At 31.6% G+C, this 21503-nt stretch overlaps 1 protein-coding gene across 2 annotated transcripts in view; it reads right to left on the bottom strand.

Annotated features, from left to right (window-relative positions):
- The window catches only part of LOC106709306, a 124077-nt gene that overhangs the window by 85285 nt on the left and 17289 nt on the right, over positions 1-21503 (bottom strand). Inside the window, exon 1 of one of the 2 annotated variants that reach the window (XM_045680902.1) lies at positions 8114-8334. The exons of the other annotated variant lie outside the window; for it this stretch is intronic. The gene's annotated coding sequence lies outside the window, so the exon portion shown is untranslated. Of the gene's footprint in view, positions 1-8113; positions 8335-21503 lie in introns of those variants that run through there. 2 annotated transcript variants of the gene reach the window in all.

Here is a 21503-nt window from a genome sequence, read left to right as displayed (position 1 = left end):
CTTTACCTACCACCTAAAGTTACCATCGTCTCATTTAGAATTACTATTTGGGGCTATCCTTACCACAGTGACTATGTGGGCATTGCGCTACTAAAAAAGTATAAACATTTAATCTATGTCAATAATTTAATTAAGCTTTGTGATATTATCATTATTATTTAAGCAAAACATATGTAAATTAGTTAGTTTCTTAACAAGTAATTGATTACAACTTTGTTGGGCAAGAAGCAATAAATATTAGCCAATGTCTTTGACCTTTTGAACGGTGTTTTTCTTCATATAATGCGACGTTTCTATTCATTTATTTTGTTTAAGATTTTTTGTTGTTTCACCAATTGCATACATAGTGTAGGTCTTAAAGTTATTGTACGAATAAGATTTAAGTATGAATTTTTATTGGGGAAAAAACAAGCAAGTCAGTGAATACCTCTAGAATTTTGCAATAAGTTTCAGCTGTTTTTCTATCTTCATTGAACAGAAGAGGTGATGAAAAAGAAGTAGTGGAAAGGACAGAAATGTGGAGGATTATAAAACAAAGTCCGATAAAGTTTAAAACAACGAAAACGAATTCAAAAATCGATTATGCACTTGGCTCAATGACGAAGACCGTGGGGGCAGTGTGAGGTCGCCCGGTTTCGCCGAAATGGGAATAAACAAGTTTATAAAATGTCACAGAATCGTAAAACCATTCCATTATCGTTGCGTGTCAACGTGTACCAACTAGCAAAAACAAACCTCTAAATGACTTTAAACTACCAGCATAAAATATGTCCGAATTTTGAAAGGCGTATTAATTTAAGATCTCATTTACGGATTGCGTTTTGGTTACATTTTTCGTTTGGTTAATATATTTCTACAGATTTTGATATTTATAATACAAATAATTTCTAGTTCTTTTTAATATATTCGGCATTTATCTTTTAATCTAAGTTATAAAATCTAAGCATAATTTTATTTGAAATGATCCGATTTACATATACTACTTTTTAATATCGGCAATTGTATTTAAAAGGAGTTAACTTCAACTATAGAATTTATTAATAAAAATGCTTATTGAATCGATTATACTTTCTAATATCGATACTTCAAATATGATGTAGGCGGTTAACATATCTGATTAATAGAGCCCGCGGGATAGTTCATCTGCTTACAAAAGTAATCGTATTTGATGCTTATTCGAGCATAGAAAATTTTAATTTGCTTTTCAAACAGAGTTGGTAATAAACGTCCATACGAATAGAACTCACTCATTCACCTGTCACTTAACCTACAGATATTTATTGAAGCACAAAACAAAATAATAATCTTAATTTAGTTACTAACATGACAATTTATAGGCCTGTAATGTTAAGAAATTTAGTTATTATACGTTTTTGTATAATCAATACTTTATTCTTAATGTATAGTTAAAGCCAGAATAGACATAGTTTGCTAACTGTATCTATTTGCTATTTGCTATTTGCATCCATTGCAAGATAAATGATTTATATAAAAAATGTCGCTACAGTAAGACCTTATAAAGTATGTTTCTTTTCGGTGGCGGGCTAGGGATGGAAAATAAATACTGTTGTATTTCTTGTCGATTTCTGTTATAATATCCAAAATAAAATAAAATAGATTCACAAAATACAATAGACAGTAAATTAAAAATTTTTTTTTACATATTTAAGTCATTAAATGTAACGGCCTGTTTGTCATTTGATGTAACTATAGATGGCGCGATAGTACTACAGAAAACATTAACTGGATGTTTGGTATCAAGGAGGTTGCCGAGCTACATTTTTGTATTTGCCAAAAATGATGGTTAATTAAATTGGTTAAAATATGTCAAATATTTGGTGATTTACGCTATTCTTCTCATAAAAAAAAGATAATAAATCTGGACGTCTCCAATATGAGTTTAGTCGCTAACAGTAACAGGTTTTAGATCCGGCTGATTTTGAATATAATTATAATAAAATTTGTTATTCCAACGTAATTTATATTTTGCATATATTTTGATACGCTTCATTTGGTTACGTAATTTTTAAGACAACCAAATGAGCAAGCCTTTACAAATAATGTTATCTAGCTTTTAGTTCGAAACTGTTGAAAAAAATAATTTAACTCTAAATTAAATGCAGTATTATGAATTATTGCTGTATAAATACAATGTTTTGTTTATAAATAAAGGATTCTTGCAAAAAATAACAAATCAGTTCTTAGGCCCTTCGTACCTTGCCTTGTGTACTAAGTCGTTGCAATTCTTTCTTGTTTTAATAGAAAGGAATTTATTTTTTAATACTAGTTGGAAAATTTATTTCATAGTTTTTTTAAGTTTTTCATTAACCTTTTCACATTATTCAAGGTTAAAGTTTAGATTAAAATTAAAAGTCATTTATCTTTTTTAAATCTTATCATGTATGAGATTTTTGGGCGAAATATTTGTTAATAAAACAATTGATCAAACTCTAAAAGTGATAATAGCATCTAAAAGGTTAACAAAAAAACTTGTTTATAACTGGTTTTAGACGAAAAATACATATCGGAAATGAATAGTGAAATTTGTGAGGTGTGACAATTGGTTTCAATATTTGACAACTTTAAATTGCATTTACTTTAAGAGTTACATAGAACAAACGAAAAAATTGTTTCGCAAGGACACGTGTTATTTAATACTCGTGACGTAGTGTGAAAAATAAACACCAAACGCCAACGAGTTTCTAAATATTCTTCCAGTAATTCTTATTTTGAGTGAACAATATAAAAATTTTCGTAGTTTTTTAACTAAAAACATACCTCAAAGATAGTTGAGTATCGATAGCTCATGTATATCCATACGGAGGAGCTTAGAGTCTACATAATTTAGGGGTGATTAGGCCATAGTCTACCACGCTGGCAGTGCGAGTTGGCTGCATGAGTGTGCATGCGAAAAATTAAAGTGCCTAATTATAGTAACACAATATAACACTTGCTTTCATTTTTTACAAGTATACTCTACAATATAAATTTAAAAATAGAATTGCTTGTTACATAAATAACTTCTACTTGTTACATAAATATTTATTGCCGCGAATGGAACTGTTCATACAAAAGACATCAACGAGAGCGGAGACTATTTCGTAGATATAATTTTAATATGTAATGACTAATTTTTAATCAAATTAGCCGAGAACGGGGACGGTAATATTTGAATAATAACTTGATTTTACTTAACAGCATAGACATAAATACGGAAATACGTACAACGGCCTTCTATTATTAAAACCTTGTTTTGTATGTAAAGACTTTTGAGTGTTTGTAAATGTTTAAAAACATAGATGTTATCTGGCAACCGATATATAATTTAAAATAGTTGCTTAAAATTCATTTATCAAACCCACATTTCTATGAAAACCTCGTCCTATTTACAATTCATGTTTAATGGAATAATTTAATACATAAATAGAAAATCTAGTTATTGAACAATATGGAAAATATAGTAAACGCAAATTTAAACTTTATACGCCTTGTTATTAGGACGTAAGTAGCGTGGATAATTATAAATAGGTTGATATTGACTCCCCACCCCGACCTCATAATTTCTCGGCGCGATATAACCTTCCGACGCCAATCAAATGTGTTTTATCATTAGTCGAATCAAATTAGACGATTTCTACTAAGTTACGGCGAGATCAGACCTATTTGATCTATTGTTATTGCCTATTGTTCATAAGTAGTTCCTGTTAGATCTTTATATGAGTGATTAAATGTGTAACAGTCAAAGACCTGACAAGTTTGAGATGATCACTGAGAATAATTATAATAAGCGTAAAGTGTTAAGAAATAATTTAATCTTTCTAATATTAGAAATGTTTAGATGGATGGATGGATGGATGTTACAAGGTATATCCAGAACGGCGGCATGGATCTCGCTGAAATTTGGTATAGATGTACAAGAACGCATAGACTACAATTTTTTTTATATCCTTGCAGACGGAGGTACGAGGTACAACTAATTCAATGTAAACTATGAATATCATCAGAACGAAATTGTATGATATTTTGTTTATAGAGATTTTTCGATATGAAAACACCTTTGAAATTTTACCACTTGAATTAAATTGTCACAAAGCTTTCACTAATAGTCAACCAAATGTGAAGTAATAATAATAGATGAGTGGGTGGTTTATTAAATCATTTTAAACTTAAAAATTTTATGTGTAAATAAATACACGTAAATCTTATTTACATACAACCTCTTCTTTCGTCAGTTTTTAATTACACGTTTATGAAATAAGTATACTCAATATATTTTTTTCTCAGTTAAATGTTTAAGGAATGGTTAACTCTATAGCTAATATTGCAATCCGGCGAGACTGCGCTGGTGTTTCGTAACCACTGAGCAGCAAGTCTGCGCGTGTTCTGATATCTAATTGTATGGCACAACATTGCACAGATATTTCATAAATTTAAGTACTCCATATTTAATAATCCAACGTTTACTTGGTTAAGTTAGCGTTGATTAAGTTTAATGTCATAATTAGATAGAAATCATAAAAGTATTTTATAGTCACTAATAAAAAAATTAATCTCTAAATAATTTAATTTTAATTTAAAAATATTTAACATTTTACATTAATTACATAAAAATATTTCCATAAAAAATTAGGAATAATTAAAATGAAGCAACAGATATTGAAAACTAAATTTGTTTATTGTATTTTATATGAATTGTGAACAATTACAAAAGCTTTGAATGCGTGCGCTCCCTAACTTACATGCAAACAGATTCCTATGATGGATAATTTGGCTAACTATCCAAAGTGCCGGATATCAAACTTATGTACATTTATACAAATTTAAACTCTATTCTAACCAAATAAGGGCAATTTTCGTGCGTTTCTTCTCAATCGCATATCCTGCCGGAAAAAACGTTTCTAGCAAATCAGAAAATAGATAATAGGTCTATTTAAGAGTATTCCTACAAAAATAATGTTCTTCCGATGACCTCTATTCTCTGAGAAAAATACTGCGATGTATTATAAAATACTTAATATTGAATAATGCAATTAGAATTATTTGAATACTTGAAATATATTTTTAATGCATTAGGGTTATTTCTCGATATTTTATTATTTTTAGCAGCACTTCACTGTGCGTTAAACGCTCCATAAGTCACAATCGAACCAGTCGGTAATCCTTTCACACACGATCGTCTATTGCGCAATTGTGTCCGAGTTATTGTTAACAACAATAACTGACAACGGTTACCGCCAACGATTCCGTATCAAAGCGGTTAACCGAACCATTTACTTTCTTTTGTCTGTATTTACTGTCCCCATATTTCGGCATTCTCGACCTTATTCCTTTGTTTTAAGGATGTCGCTGCCCCGAATTTTTATGTTAATTTTTATAAGTACAAAGCACTTGTTGAAATTTTATGACTAGGCGTGTACCGTGAGACTTCCAATACAACTGCTACATGAACGTATATTGTTATTGATTTGTATGTAACATATAGATTTTAATATTTAAAAAGGTCACATGTTTAGTCTGAGTTCTTTTTTATTTTATCATAGATCACAATCTCACAGACTAATGTGGATTGGTTACAAAATGCCCAATAACTACTAACTAGCGCTACTAAATATATTTTTTATTTATCCCATTATTTAATTGGACACTAATAATTATTTTTCTATTTTAAATGCAACTGCTTAACTCTACTTAACTTACCTTATACGTACCATACAGAAATTGACAAAAATCAATGTCTAGCGCAAATGGAACTCAAATAATGCGATTACATATTTTTTCTTTTTCTATTTAATATAACTACATATTTATATAAATTAAAATAACCATATCTTATCCAACACCAAGGAGTTAGAGACGATGTCGTTAGTTTTTATAACACATCGAATTTAACGATATAATCAACGATCGCGATTTCCAGTACTGGCCGTTTCGCAAACTGTTTTCGAAACCTTGAACATTTACTTAAATAAACTCCGTTTTAAATCTAACAAATGCTACTACTAATTATTATAAATAATAATATCATCATTGTGGATCCTAACCTAAGTTAAGGGTGACTAGGCTATAGTCAACCACGTTGTCCCAGTGCGGGTTGGTTGACTTTACACATATAATTGAATTTCTTCTCAGATATGTGCAGGTTGCATCACGATGTTTTCCTTCACCGTAAGAACGTCGGATAAATGTACATATGTAAATCGAAAAACACATTGGTACATGGCGGGATTCGAAACCAGGACCTTTAGATTACAAGTCAAGTGCTTAACCCCTGAGCCACCGACCGTCTAAAATCAAAAAATATTAATTTTAAACCGATTTTTATACAAATTGTAAAACTAAATTATCAGTTTTTGAACTTTGATAAAAAGATAGGTATTTTAATAATTTGTTGCGGTATTTTGACTTATCACGACTAATTACGTTCCAATTATATTTTAATTGTACTTAACGTTAAGTAATATTGTTATCGAAACAATTGCATACCAATTATACAGGAATTTGTATTCCGTTATATCAACAAATAATTATTGTTTAATAAAACCTGAGGTAATCATAATTCACAAGCTTTTGCCTGCGATATTGTCCGCGCGGAATTAAATAAAAACATATTTACCTTTGCAATATTTTAAAAAGTAATTAATCTCTTTTTAATACGTTCTTTTACAACAAAGTCTATTTAACATAAAAACGCTCCATAAATATCGCTTCAAATGCTGTGTCAATGCTCTAAAAACCAGCTTGTCACAAACAGTGTCGTTTATTGCCATGTTACAGATTTAAATATAAATCTATTTGTTGATATCCTGTTTGTTGTGTATATTTTGAATATTATAAAATATGAACATTTGAACTTGTAACTCGTTTATTCATTTCGATTAAAAAAAATGAATTTTAATAATAATTAAATCTGCACACTTTATATTGAGAAAACTCTTGCAACATTAATACTTTTAAGAATTTCGCAACTTTATATAATAATAACTAAGTATGATTATGTATTAAAATATTGCCTAAAGTAGATTTTAATATTTGACTTCATTTAAATCTATTGGAGAGTTCAGAATTAAACTTAAATCCGTACCTGAGCCGGTTACGCTACGCTTAACAATCGCGACATACAATCTCTCGATAAAACACTGAATCTGACGCAATCATAAAAATGGCAATAATTTATATACAACAAACAAAAAAGTCTCTTAAGATTTTACTTTAATATATTCAGTAATAAATTTCATACACATAAAAGTCTTATGTCATATTTATTGATGTTTAAATATCTTTCTTCGATGATATTTGATTGTTATAACATTTTTTAAATCAGAAAACATAACTTATAAATAGATTTCTATAAGATTATAATATTATATTTGAACATTTCACGTAAGTATGACATAAGCGTTAAATATAATATAGTATGTCACGTGATGTCTATTTGTAAATCCCAAAACGTAATTAATATGATGCCCACATAATAATATGTTCAAATTAAGAATTTACCATTTCTGTGGGGCGTTGCTTACCAATCAGAGGTCACCTTGATACAGAACTAGAATTTTTATTAGGTATTCTCAAGTTGGAATTTCTGCCTACTTTAGACAACAACCGTTCGTATGCAAGTCGCGCGTACAAAAGATATCAACGAGCGCTGTTCAACATTTATTTATGGGAAAATACATAGTTTGTAAATACAATGTATTATTTTATATAAAATAGCAAAATAATACCAAAATCATCTTCATTTTCATGAGCAAAAATTTAAGAATCATAATTAACGTAAATAATTCTAACTAATTGAATTTTCTATGATAGAGCACAGCATAAGTAATAATGAAAATGTTTTTATTGTTTGTGTACGTTGATACTTTCGAATTTGATTCAAGTTATTATTTTTAAAAGTAGGACAATTTTAGTGCACCGAATGCATGCTCGATTCCGCATCGATTTGCGTATTCACGCACGCATTGGTATCTCTAAATGTGCATGAACGCCGTCCAACACTTATAGATACGGTTGCAATAATTTCACAACTCCTGACATTTCCGCATATCGAGACGAGAATTGTGTAATAGTCAATTACGCGACGTCCGATTAAAAATAAACCTAAAACACTTACCACTTGCAAAAAACTCTGGCGAAGTGAAAGTCGGTTCCTAAACGGAGCTATTAGCAAGCGCCAAACGTCACTGATATTGCTGGCACAAAACACTGAAAATTCACTGTTGACATAAAAGAAAACACGGAGTTCGTAATTTGAAATTGAATGTGCGGTGGATTTGAAAGTCGCGCGGTAGTGAGGCGCGCGGCGACGGCGGCGGACGGGCGCGCGGGTGGCTGGCGGCGAGAGACTGCGCGCGCGCCGTCGACCGCCCAGCCCCGAAATACTAATCACCTTGCTATCGAGAATGTGATACTGTCGCAAGCATTAAGTTTTAGCGATATTACTGTCATAATATTGTCTAATATATGCTTCCGTTTGCATATTGTAGACCGTTGTTTTTCCTGCATACAGTTTTTTTTTAATTTGCAATGTTTGTTACATTTACACACTACGGTAGAAATGTTTTAAAAATGCCAAACGTCAAATAATTATACTCAAATTTGGCAATTTTGTCAATAAATACATTAAACTAACGCTACAAGTCAGCATTTCGAAAAAAATGAAAAAGCTTATAACTTACACCACACACGGGGCAGGTAAGACACGCACCCAATATGACGTTTTTCATTTCACTCAGCAACTGTTAAGGTCGGAAATTGGTCACAAATATGACCTATCAGAGAACGTTGCTTGTGACGTCACATCTGAAGGAAACAGGTCATTGCCAAATTGGTTCCGGATTCCTCAACGAATTTTTTACAATACCTTTGTGGTCTATGTGTTTGAGTTGTTCAGAATATAATTTTTAACAAACGAAAAAAAAAATATTACTTTTATTGTTGACATACCAAAAAAATATTTGAAACTTTATTGGTGACATACCAAAAGTTTTGAAAATATTTAAAACTTTTCGTATACCTACTTATGATGGTACAACAAAATTATTCGCATCCCTGCATCAGTACTATCTCCTGGGCAAAGAAAGCACCTGCCCTAAGCACGTGTCTAAGGCGCAAGATAATATCTATTATTATATGTCACCTTCAAATAATTATTATTTTGTCTGATAGGGACATTGCAAATAGTTACTTAAAATTAGGTGAACTCCTCTCAATTCACTGAGCTTATACTCGTATTATCAGAAGAATGTTTTGTATTAACAACTCGATAGATTCAAAGTTTCGCATGTCGCCTTGTGACCGCCCACATATTTAAGGTGCGGGCAATTAGATTCAAACACTTGCTGTATGTAAACCGCTTGTGTTTAGTGTGGGTTGATTACAACCAAAGCATAATATTTAAATCTTAGATACTGTGGCTTAAAAGTATTCTAATTAAAATTCTTAACACGATTTTCTAAAAATTTTCACATTTTAGAACATTTCTAAATGTTATTTGTAATCTGTATTATGAAGTTACTGAAACATTTAAAAAATAACCTAACAAATTTATTATTTCTTTAATATGCAATTTGTAATTTTTTTTAAAAACGATCGGCTAATGATTGCAACATTTACAAATTATAACCGTTATATTACAGTCAGCAATTAACTGTATGTTCTTATAAAAACAATACAGTAAAATTTATTTTAATAATTTAGAATCAATATAAGTCATTACTGCTATTGTTTAAAATTGTATACATTGTATAATTCACATAAATATACATGTGTCATAAAACGTCGCAAGATTTAATTGTTCAGATGATCTTTGGCGAAATAAAAACCTTTTTAAATTGTCTACCTGAATGTACCAGGATTCATTTAAAGTAAACCCCTGAACCGATTTTCATGTTTAATGAATGACATTTCGTGATTCACCTTAAAGTCTGTTTTTGTAACTCCATGATAGTGCACAATAAAGTATATTTGTATTTGTATTTGTAAAGTCTGCTTGTAAAATCGAAATTGGGAATTCCAAATATACTTCGGGTACTGTAGATTTAAACCACAAATTGTCTACGACGATATGATAATACAAATTGAAATTTGAATGAATGAATGAAGTTGTATTTATCGTTTTTTTTTCCTATTTACTCCTTTTTTCTAATATCTGTTACTCCTTCGAATGTTATGAACATTGCTGGATGAAATTTTATATACACTTAACATCAATCAATTCCTTAGTTCAGGTAATACACAATACGACCTATGATGTGATCATTAAAAATTGACGAGGCGTCATCAAAACAACGTCTGTAGAAGGCTTGCGCGTGTCAACATATGACATTGGCCTAGTTGTAGTTGATTCGATATTCGGTTACATCGCACAAGTGACGAACCTCCGCACCTCTACACGCATCTTTAATTAATGTGTCGTTCGCTTCTCACTTCAATGTACCATTAGTTACATCATCGTGTTGGTATGATGAGCGGTTATGAGTGTCATAATTAGAGTCCTAATTGGATAACTTTTAGCAATGTTCTGTATTCATGTGGAATACGTTTTGGTACGAAAAGTCGGGCAATCTATTTTCAAGTGTGCCTAAGGCTTAGTGAAACTGCTTAGTACTAAAATCTTTTCTTTGAAAAACTGCTTAGAAATACGTGGCGATGAAATTTCCTTTTTCAAAAGTATTCAAATAGTAATTGTAACTTTGTATACGTGATACGTCATTTAAAGAAAAAAATCCACTTAATATGTCAACTGTAGCTTACTGACAATGTTGGAAAGACTTCAAGGCCGTTTACTTGTAATAAACACTTCTAATATACCTGTTAAAGGAAAATATGTTCTATGTTATTGTCATAACGAGCTTTTATATGTTGTGAATACTTCGGTTAAATTTCAAATGACACGTCACTATTTCTGCTTCAATGGGTTTAACCCAAACCCTGAGAGAGGATGCAAATTATGACGTGTTACTCCGCCGGGGACTATGTCATAAGTCGTTAAGTCATTTTTCTGAATCTTCGATTAACAAGATCGATTTTTGCTCGAGTTTTTGCTTTCTACTCAACTACAGGCATCCCTACGCTCATGACAGCGTTTTTCGTAGTGTTTGTGTGTTTTTTTTTAGGTATAATGATTAGTCTATTAGTGTTTTAAGTCTTAAATATCCTGCAGACCTAGAATAGTATATTAAAAAACCTGAATTTGGTTCCTTTAAAAATTGCTCGAAGCGCTAGATAAGGAAATAGTTGGTGTAACGGACATTTTCGGGCGTGTTTAAGTTTTGCGGACCACAAACGTGAGATGTCCCTTTTAAGGTGTTCATTGCGAGTTCGTCGAACTGAGACTAAGATATAATTTTCCTTCTACGCCTCTCTGACATCATGCGATCCTCTAAAGGATACCTGTGAATATTTTAATAACTTATTAGACAATTATTTTCAAAATGGCGAATACAATAATCATGCTAAGTTTACTTTCGTTAGCCTACCATTCGTTTATGTTGAATACATGAAAGACACAAATTATAAAATCAGATTAATATACGTTTTCCTTATGAGCATTAAAAAATCAAAAGGATTTATGATTCATTCTTTAACGGAAAATAATGCAAAATATTTAATCAAAACAACATTTAGTTGAAGATATATATCAAAACAAAATTCAAACATTTCAATTAAAGGACCAAGTATTTTAGAATTGCACTCGCATGGTAATAAAAATTTAAAATATTGGCAATTTATTTGTCCGCGATGACATCGAGCTGATGCATTACCATGAATGCAGCGCGTTTAAAAACCTATTACTCTCAACACGGAATCGAATTGAATCTTCAATTTGTTTAAAAAAACAACATAAATCGATTATGCAATTCACTCGATTATTAATAAAGGTCCCGCCTCACCGAATGAAGAAAAACGAGTACCAACATTAAAATTTCATACCATTTCTTTTCATTACTTGGAACAATATAAGTATCGTTATCTTTTAAACTCGAACGCATTTCATTATTTTTTAGATACACAGATAATATATTCGAAAGGTTTTTTAACTTGATTCCTGATTCCATTTTGGATATGATTTTATTATAACTTGCTTAATTGGAATATGATCAATGCAAAATATTCTTTTTGGTATCTTCAATACTGACAATGTGACGTCACATCTATTGCACGTTTATTCAGCATCTAGACTTAGGTGTAATTTGTGTATAATAGATACTATATTTCCAAAAATATAATTTAGAAAAGAAAACAATTGCTACACACAGAAGAAGAAATGACTAAAATAATATCTATATTGAAATTTCTCATTACGTGTACTTTTATTTTTACTCGCTGTTAGCTGCAGGCGCCGCACTGTGCCACTAATGTCAAAATATAAATCAATTGGAAAGCAAATACATCGTCTGAGAACACTTCCGCGATCCATCTATCTTCTTCTGAGTATTCAAAGCCATAGGGTTGCCAACTTTAATAAACAACTAGATATAATGCTACAAAGTCTTCTCAAAGTAAAACAGATTTTTGAGACAGTAAATTCATGTAATTTCGTAAAATGTACTTATTTAAAATAACAATAATTTGATATAATAATGAAAAAGTAAAGCTTTTCTTCATTTGAATTGTCAGTCACTTAAAGTAAGGCTTTAAAAGGTCTGATAGGTAAATATTGATCATTTTTAAAGCAAAGATGAGTCAACTATTACCTGACTATATTTGTCTACCTAAATTAAACATTTGTGCAAACATAATTTATCACCTTCTTGGTATTCGAATTTTAGCAAACATTCCGTATTTATTATTCTAGGCTAGTGTAGATGGTGTAGATGGACCCAGATAAAAAAATCACTAAGAAATTCTATCTTTCGAAAACTTCACATCAAGATGGCTAAAGATTTTTTCTAATTTGAATAATGTGGTCTAGTTGTTTTTTTTTTTTTTTTTTTTTAATTTGAACAAACATATTTTCTCATTAGGTTTCGTTACAGTGAAAATATAATTTTGACAACCCTGGCGATGGCGAAAACGTTTCGTGAACCAGAACAAATTACGATTTCGTAGTAGTTCAAAATGTACTCATAACTAATTCGAATAATAAAAATATTGAGCAATTTTGTATACTTACTGGTGTCACTGGTGGTGTTTTAAATAGATACGCAATATGAACTCGCAGGGTTTAAAAACAAATATTATTTATACAATGTTTTACTCTCCGTACCTATGATTTTTTTTTATAGATGAAGGGGGCAAACGAGCGGCGGGAACACCAAAGTGATCATCGACGCCCATGGACATCCGCAACACTAGGAGAATTTCAGATTCGAATTATGTCATCAGAATATGGCATGTATTTATGCACATTCTTAAAATTTATTTAATGTTCAAATAAACTATACAGCATTCTTTTCAAAAAGATAAGAGTAAGTAGGCAGACATGTAGTCCTTATACAATATTTCGTAAGTTGTACAAAAGGAACATCATTGTATGCTTAACGGTGCATTGTTCACCCGTTAATGGACGAGACAAATAAGTTTTTTTGGCGGCAAAACGTAGGAGGCGAATTTTTACTGAGCTCAAAAAATCTCTTAATTTACCGTCTCTTTGACTCTTAATACTTTGCAATAGATGCAAGAATCGTTTGAATTTTTAATGTTTTTATCTTTGTTAAAGTTTATTTGTTTTGTTTATATAGAAATTCGGTATTTGGTTACGCTGTAAGTTGTGGATCTTCTCGATATTATTGATGTTACCGTTACAAAGGTAAATGGATTGCTTGTGACATAACAGTTGTCCTTGACAAGCTGACCGAATTACTTTAAGTGGTTCCATTTTTTAATTTTCGTTTTTCGACTTTCTCTTTATACATAGTTAAGGTATATTTCATACATCGAAACTTACTCAAAACTTACCGTGGGTTTCTGAGATCAAAACTAAGTTTAAAACATAGTGTTATCTCTGTTTTGTCAAAGATAATGACAGGGATGACGATATGTTTTATATAGATATCATAGTCTCAGAAACATGCCATCGTGCATATAATACGGAAAACATAATTTTAATATCATGCAATTGGTAACAGATGAATTAGAGACATGCAGGGCCTGGGGAAATACATATTCTATATTATTACTAAATTTTCCCACAAGTAGTCATATAGAATGAAAAACGTCAACAAAATGCTAGCAGGGAAAATAATTAAAAAACCCCGTTATTCAGTCACTAGTATGATCGATATATGGGACTTAAATATAATTGAGGTTAGTGATTTGTCCGCTTTAAATTAAGTCGCAATGACTAACGGATTTTCCGTCAAAGAGTAAACAAAAAAAAACATAAGTCGGTCTGGCCAAAAATAACCGTCAGATATTATTTAATTCGAAATTCAAATTGCCGCCAACGATCAGGATTCATTAAGGCACGGCGAACTTCGTCGACGAGTCCCGTAACGGGAATGTCGGTCAAAGAGTAATCGTGTCAAACCACCCGTGGCTCGATATACGATCCCGGGCTACTACTCGTAAATCCCGCGTTCCCGGTAACCTAACAGTACACGGATAATACTAACACATCAAAAAATAACTGTAATTCCTTTAAAATAAAGCATAATTTCTAATAACTCTATACATACGTTCGTAGTTGTAACTAAAGTTGAAAGTTATGACTCATTTGTTCATGTTATTCTTCGCGTTTTTGTTGTAATTATGATAATAAAATTAAATGTTAATATAAATTTTGATAATTATACCTTTTAAATCGATGTTACGGTAACAAGGTTAGTTATGTGTGACATTTTTTGTTTGCAAAATAATTAATTAGAATAAAAAATATGCAAACAACATTTTTGTAACGAGATAAATAAATAAATTTTTAAGGACAACCTATACATAGTCTTTAGCATTTAACCCATAGTTATTCAGCTAATTTAAAGATGTTTAAAGCAAAAACAAGATTTTATGCAAGTTAGTACTAATTTACATTAATAAATGGACTTTGAATAGACTCATCTTGACTTAATTCCGTTCTTCTCGACTTTAGCATTTTAAAGTTTACTGGAACTTGTCAATTAAATGGTTCTTACCATCGGATGCACGACCTAAAATGCGCGATTCATTGACCTTAAATAGGATTAGGTAATTCAAGTCAACGTTGTGTACAAGAAAAAAATGCAAGTGCAAGGTCGGATGAGCTCTGAATATGGTAAAAGCAATCAACTACAAACTGAAATGTATAATTTTTGCATGTATATTCTCAAGTTGTACTTTTTTCTTTCATCTTAAATCTCTTACCATAAAGTGAATTTTAAATACTTTCTTTTAAACTTTCGTATGCATTCTTTGAAATAACTCTTTCGTAATAATACTGTAACAACTTATCAACTTTCAAGCTCGGTGCAATAATTCAAAAAGCAACCTGTCAAATGAACAGAAGACGCGAGTGTTCACTGAAAACGAAAACCGCTGAAGCAAATGAGATAACGGCATTTTTATTTATCATCGACATTGATCGTTATAAATAACATCCCTTATTTCACTCAATGTTTGCGCCATCGGATATACGTTGCAAAGATAATTTAGGTAGAGACAGTACAGTTAGCAAATAAAAACAATTAGCTTTTTAAATAAGTTCAAAATATCAAACCTTTAAAAAAAACTTCTTGGCATGAATAATTTCTTTATAAAGACTACTGATTACCGTAGGTATACCCCCAATCCAGTAATAATAATGAAGTAACAGCCCGAGCCGAGGCTCCTAAGGGAGCCCTATAGCCTAGTTACTCTTAAACGAGGTTTAGGCTAAGTGCCTTCTGGGCCCGGCCACCTCAAGCCTGGCGAAACTGTAAATACCTCCTCAAGGCAAACAGTGCTCTCACAAACTACTCTCTACTCAGTCTCTCTCAGTACTCAGTCACAAAAAAAATACGTTGGTATACAGAGATAAAAATATGTCCAGAACGTGGATCTTCGTCTCAGAAACACACGGTTAGTACTCTACCTTAACTAAGGTGAAAATACTTTTTTTTTGGATCTGAACACCACAGCAAAATTAACTTAATCTATGGTATGACAATTTATCCTTTAAAAATTCGTTATTACAATACCAAGAAATATGTTGGATACATTTAAAGGATGTAAGACTCAAAGATTCATCTCGAAAATATTTGCTAACAAACTATAGAGTTAACTAAAAATTTGTACAATGAAAAAAATACAAAAATATTATCTTTTGTTAGCGAACAAATTTACTTACAACAACAAAAGAAACTTAACAAATTGAATTCGTGTAAACTTTTTCTTTATCGATTCCTTTACCATATTGTTCCAGGATTTGGCTTTAAAATGTTTCTTTATGTAAAGTGAATTGATAAAAGTATTGTACAATCAAAGAATTAAATTACCATCCCACTTAGAACTGAATACTGTGGAAAAAACTGTCACCACAAGAGTTACAATTTAGCTATACAAGTGTCACGTAAGTATAGTGTGTGAGTTTCAAACGACACCGAATCTCACCGAAATGGGTAGGAAATAAACGTCCTCGACTGTACAACCACAGTACGTATGACAGTAGGTGTTTGCGTTTACATATCGTGTTATTTATTGCATTATAAAAGGTATCGCCGATCGCGCATTTCGGACTCCCCACTGCATGTTCGATGACATATCACTATTTATGGCGTTCACGTATTGTCACCGCGGTGTAGGACGTGATGTATGTTCCGTTTGTTCGAATAGATAGCGAACGCTTCCGAAGTCTTTGTTATCTATGAGCGCGCGGTATTCGGGAAATGTTTTGACCTCTGACCACAGTATTCGTTTAGCGCTACCTCTGAATAATGTGAAAAACGTTAGAATTTTCAATTAAATAATTTTTGCAAGTCAAAGTATGTGAACGTTTGTAAATAGAAATACAGAGCTAGATAAAAAAAAAATAGTAAGTTTAAAGAGACAGGTGTCTATGGGTATAACACGCTTTATTAAAAAACAAGTGAATGTAATCGAAGAAGTTTTTTTTAAGAAAAAAAGAAAATAAAGATTTACCGCCGAAGGTAAGAAATTATATATAATGATTACCATCAAGCGTTTTACGGTGATTTTAATGAAACATAACAATATGACAATGCTTGTAAACTTGTTCTGGTGCGAGAAACTGCCTACGACAAAAACGCTTCGGAAGAAACGGCTACCAGATATGGAATGATTGAGTGCGATTTAATTGGCAATGTCACAGATAGTTTAATTATACGCAGAGAAAGCGAGAGTGAAAGTTAAATATGGATGCACTTTAATAACATTGCAATTGATGCGTACAATGTATCATTCATACATACATACATACATACAAATGTATGTATATCGATCATTTATCAATTGTCACCTTAGAAAACAAAACATCAACCGTCCATTAACAATCCAGAAATTCTTTACAACAAATAACATTATTATTTTTTTTTGCTTTGTAAAATCACAGGCCATGTATGTACACTTCACAATACCCAAAAAATACCCAATAATAAAAATTAAAAAAAAACAATTAGAAAAAAAATACAAAAGCACTTCTTTTAGTATTTTAATTATTCAATAATTACACATGTATTCAATTAAAACCATAAATAAAAAATAAAAAACCTAAAACCCCAAGATAGTAGAAGTTTTCCTCATTCCCATCCCAGATGTGAAACTTTGTTGGCGTCAGTTATGTCTGAATAGGAACAAACTACATTTTACTGGCCCAAGTTGGAGTTCAAATGTAACAATATGTAATGCTATTTCCTACTTTAGGAACACAACAAGCGCGACGTCAGCCATTGTCAGCTCAAACTACAATATCGTAAACAAAATCCTATTAAGATGATGATACACCTGGAGATAAATATTATACGTATTAATTATTTACTTAGTGCAGTTATTTTTTAATAAATATTTTGTAATATCATAAGGAAATGTACGGTAAAGAAAAGTTTACTTCCATCAACGTTATGACGCCATAAACCTACTTTTTTACTTTTAATACGGCTTTTTAGCTGAAAATAACAAAATCTTGAGGGCTACATAATTTTTAAGATATTCACACTTCAACTAATCGACTGCCAATGTCGTATCAAGGGTAATTTTTTTTTACTTATCTATACGTCAAGAAAAAAAATTGTTTTTATGTTTGTTATAAACGAATGAAAATGTAACATTAAATAATAATGATAATATTTTAGTATACATTATTACTTATATTTTTTAAGAAATAAAAGTTCTGACGAAGTGTGTCACAGACCTAATAGACAAACATTTTCTAATTTTCCTAGCAGTACAACATGCAAATGCATTAGGCCATGTTAACACCGGTCGGGGGCCATACGAGGAAGCTCGCCTGCCCGCTGCCCGCCCGCCCGCCTGCGCGTCTGACACGCGGCGGTTCACTAAGGACCGTATACAATGCCTGCGTCGCATTGCGTTGTCACTTCAACTGAGCTAGTTTTGCATAACTATTCTTGGCTGATGGACAATGGATATGTCTCTTTTTATTCGTTTACAAATGACGGGATAAATGTATTCTTTTAACTGAAATACGACTGAGTTCGGTTACAAAATGCAATTTTTTTCCTTACATTTTTTTTTACTCCAAAAGAAAAAAGCAATAGTCTACTTATCTTATAATATCTTTGATTAATAGTGCATTTCTTGATGAGAAGTTTTACCAAACTTAATAGTAATCGGTAGAAAAATAAATTAACTTATGCATAAACGGGTTTTTTTCTAACAACTGTCAATGTATCCTTAACTTAATGACATAAACAAAACTTAGATCTATTTTAAATTTTCAATATAAATTGCTAAAGACACCTTTGTTCCAGTTTTCCAACAAAACTATACCAACTCAAAGTCGATTTGTAAATCGTGCGAATAAATCGTCAAAGCTGAAATCGAATGGTACAAGAAAGGGAGCGAATGCGAATATATTGTAGTGGGTTTATTTTCAATAGCTGTCGGGTAAATATTAAAGAGCGGCACAAAAAACCGTCCCAGTACTGAAATAAATAGTGGAAACCTTTCAACCCGTGCTCAGGGCTGTACTATTATATTGTCAATTGGGGAACCACCGCGCTCTGGTATACAATTACGAGATGTGTTCATTCTACTACAATCTGTCAGGCGCGGCCCGGTCCGTCTCGCTATAAATAAGACCGATTTATACGCACGCATCTTGTCTTATTTATGGCTATTTCGGCTACAATACTGTGAGCTGTGACATGATACCCTACTATAGTTTGTAGCCTATAGACTTTAAAGGATTATTATGATAAACTTTTTATAATTTAAATTGGTTCTGTGTTGTAATTAACTGAAATCTGATTGGTATTTAACTTATCTGAAATGCGAAAGTTATATATATTGAAAGTATATTTTTACATTTGTGAAGGAAGTTGCAGAAGGAAAATGCATTACGTTATTTGCATAGCCTAATGCATTTACAGTACTCGAGAAAAACTTATCACCTACCATAATATTTGATGTTAAGCGTCATATAATATTTTAGGCAACAAAAAACTAGAACTAAATTAACAACAAACTTTACAAATAACCTTTAAAAATTCCATCGAATGAACAGCGATACGAAAACGATACACGCTGTAACCGATCTTTGCAGGAATAAGTCGTTTAACTCAGTAATAAAATGTAGCTGCCTGACTTAGTGGAGGCGAGGTCTACTGTCGGGAGAGGGATCGCGGCTCGGGAATCACGGCACAGTAATGTACCACGCGATTGTACAGGAATTGCTTTACAATTCGTAATTTAATCAACTATCATCTAATAGATGCGAATAAAACATCACGTTCCGAGTGTACACTTTACATTATAGTTGGTTGATGGCAATAAACGTTGAGATTAGATAAATCGTTTTGAAATGTACTAATTAACACATATAAATACTTACAGAAACTCACAATAGAATACTTTAATCGTGAATTGTAGGTGCCAAATGCTTTTGTAAGAATTGTACCAAAGTAGAATGGAAGTCGTAACTCTCCAACCTCCAAACATTTCATTGATAAACATTGATTGGGTAGGAATTCTGAAGAAAACTCTTAACACTTCATATCGTAAATCAACACTTACCCAAGACCTCCCTAGTTGTAAGAAGCGATACGAATCAATTGTTCTATACTGAAAAACATGTCCCAACAAGCTCCTGTACATTTAAACTAAAAGAACGCGTGAAAGCGCTCATAAAAAAGATGTAATGCCCTACCTGAACGAACCATTAACTTTATTTTATGGACAGTAAACACCATAAACATCGAAGGAAAAACGTTAAACACACATTTCGAAGTGCATTTGTGCTTTATTGTCCCTTCCAAGCGAAATTCAGGAGTTAAATAAATTTATACTTTATACCAGTTACATAAGGTCTACATTAAAATACTGAATTGTTTTAAAATACTTTACTTAAGAAAATTATGGTATGGCGTTTACAATTTTCATAAACTAATTAGTTCATGTTTAATGAATAATTTAGGAAAGGATCCTAATTAAAGAAACTTAAGGTGTTGAAGTATGCTTCACATAAATATTTCTAATCGATACCTCATTAAAGATAAAAACAATAAACTAAACATAACATCGCTTGACTACAATTTTTAAATCAAGAGAAATTATTTATATCCTTTTCAGAGAGTATATTATTATTTAAGTAGGGGTCGCCCTTTGTCACTACGGAATTGCAAAATAAAAGAATATCCGTTCCGCCCTCACCTTCCGTTGAAAGGTTCGTCAAAATCAGTCCAGCCGTTTCGGAAATTACCCGGAACAAACGCGGCTTGCGAACACAAAGACAGATAGAAAGACAAAGAAACAGACAAACATTTTTAAAATTGGTTTTTCACTATAAGTAAAGCAATTACATCACATAAATGAAATATTATTATTACGATAATAAATACAGATAATCCAATTTTATAAACTGAATAGATTATTATAGTCCTCTTTAGCGACTCCAGTGTCATTACGTCGTAAAGTCGTTTTCCTTATGCTATTTATTTCATTTAAGAATTTCATTTTATCGAATCACCAGTAACGGTTTTGGGGTTTTGTTACTCATTCTAAAATAATATATTAAAGAATGGCAAATGACACTTTTCTTTCTTAATTTATTTTTTACAGAGTGTTAAATGAGTAATGATGTTTGCGGTTTGCAAAGTACACTTCTTTCGACGATAAAAATCAATGTGATATCATGTCATTTTAAAAGATTACTGAAATCACCACAGATTTACTACATATATAATAGTTTTCAAATATCTTGGTGGCTCTTAACTTCGCCTGTGTCGCTACGTAGAACACAATATTAAGAGTAGCGGATTGTAGCGGGAATCAGCAGGAGGGCAACGCGCAGAGCGCAGATGACCTTGAGCCGCCAATATATTTGAAAAGAATTATACCGAGAATTTGGTGAATTTTTACACAGCATTTTTATAACTCATATAGAAATCATGCAAAGTTTATTGAAGTATAGGAAA

Source organism: Papilio machaon, chromosome 2 (genome assembly GCF_912999745.1).
Source record: "Papilio machaon chromosome 2, ilPapMach1.1, whole genome shotgun sequence".
Classification (NCBI taxonomy): Eukaryota; Metazoa; Arthropoda; class Insecta; order Lepidoptera; family Papilionidae; genus Papilio; species Papilio machaon.
The sequence above is the reverse complement of the archived record's forward strand: the minus strand, read 5'-3'. Positions and strand labels throughout refer to the sequence as shown.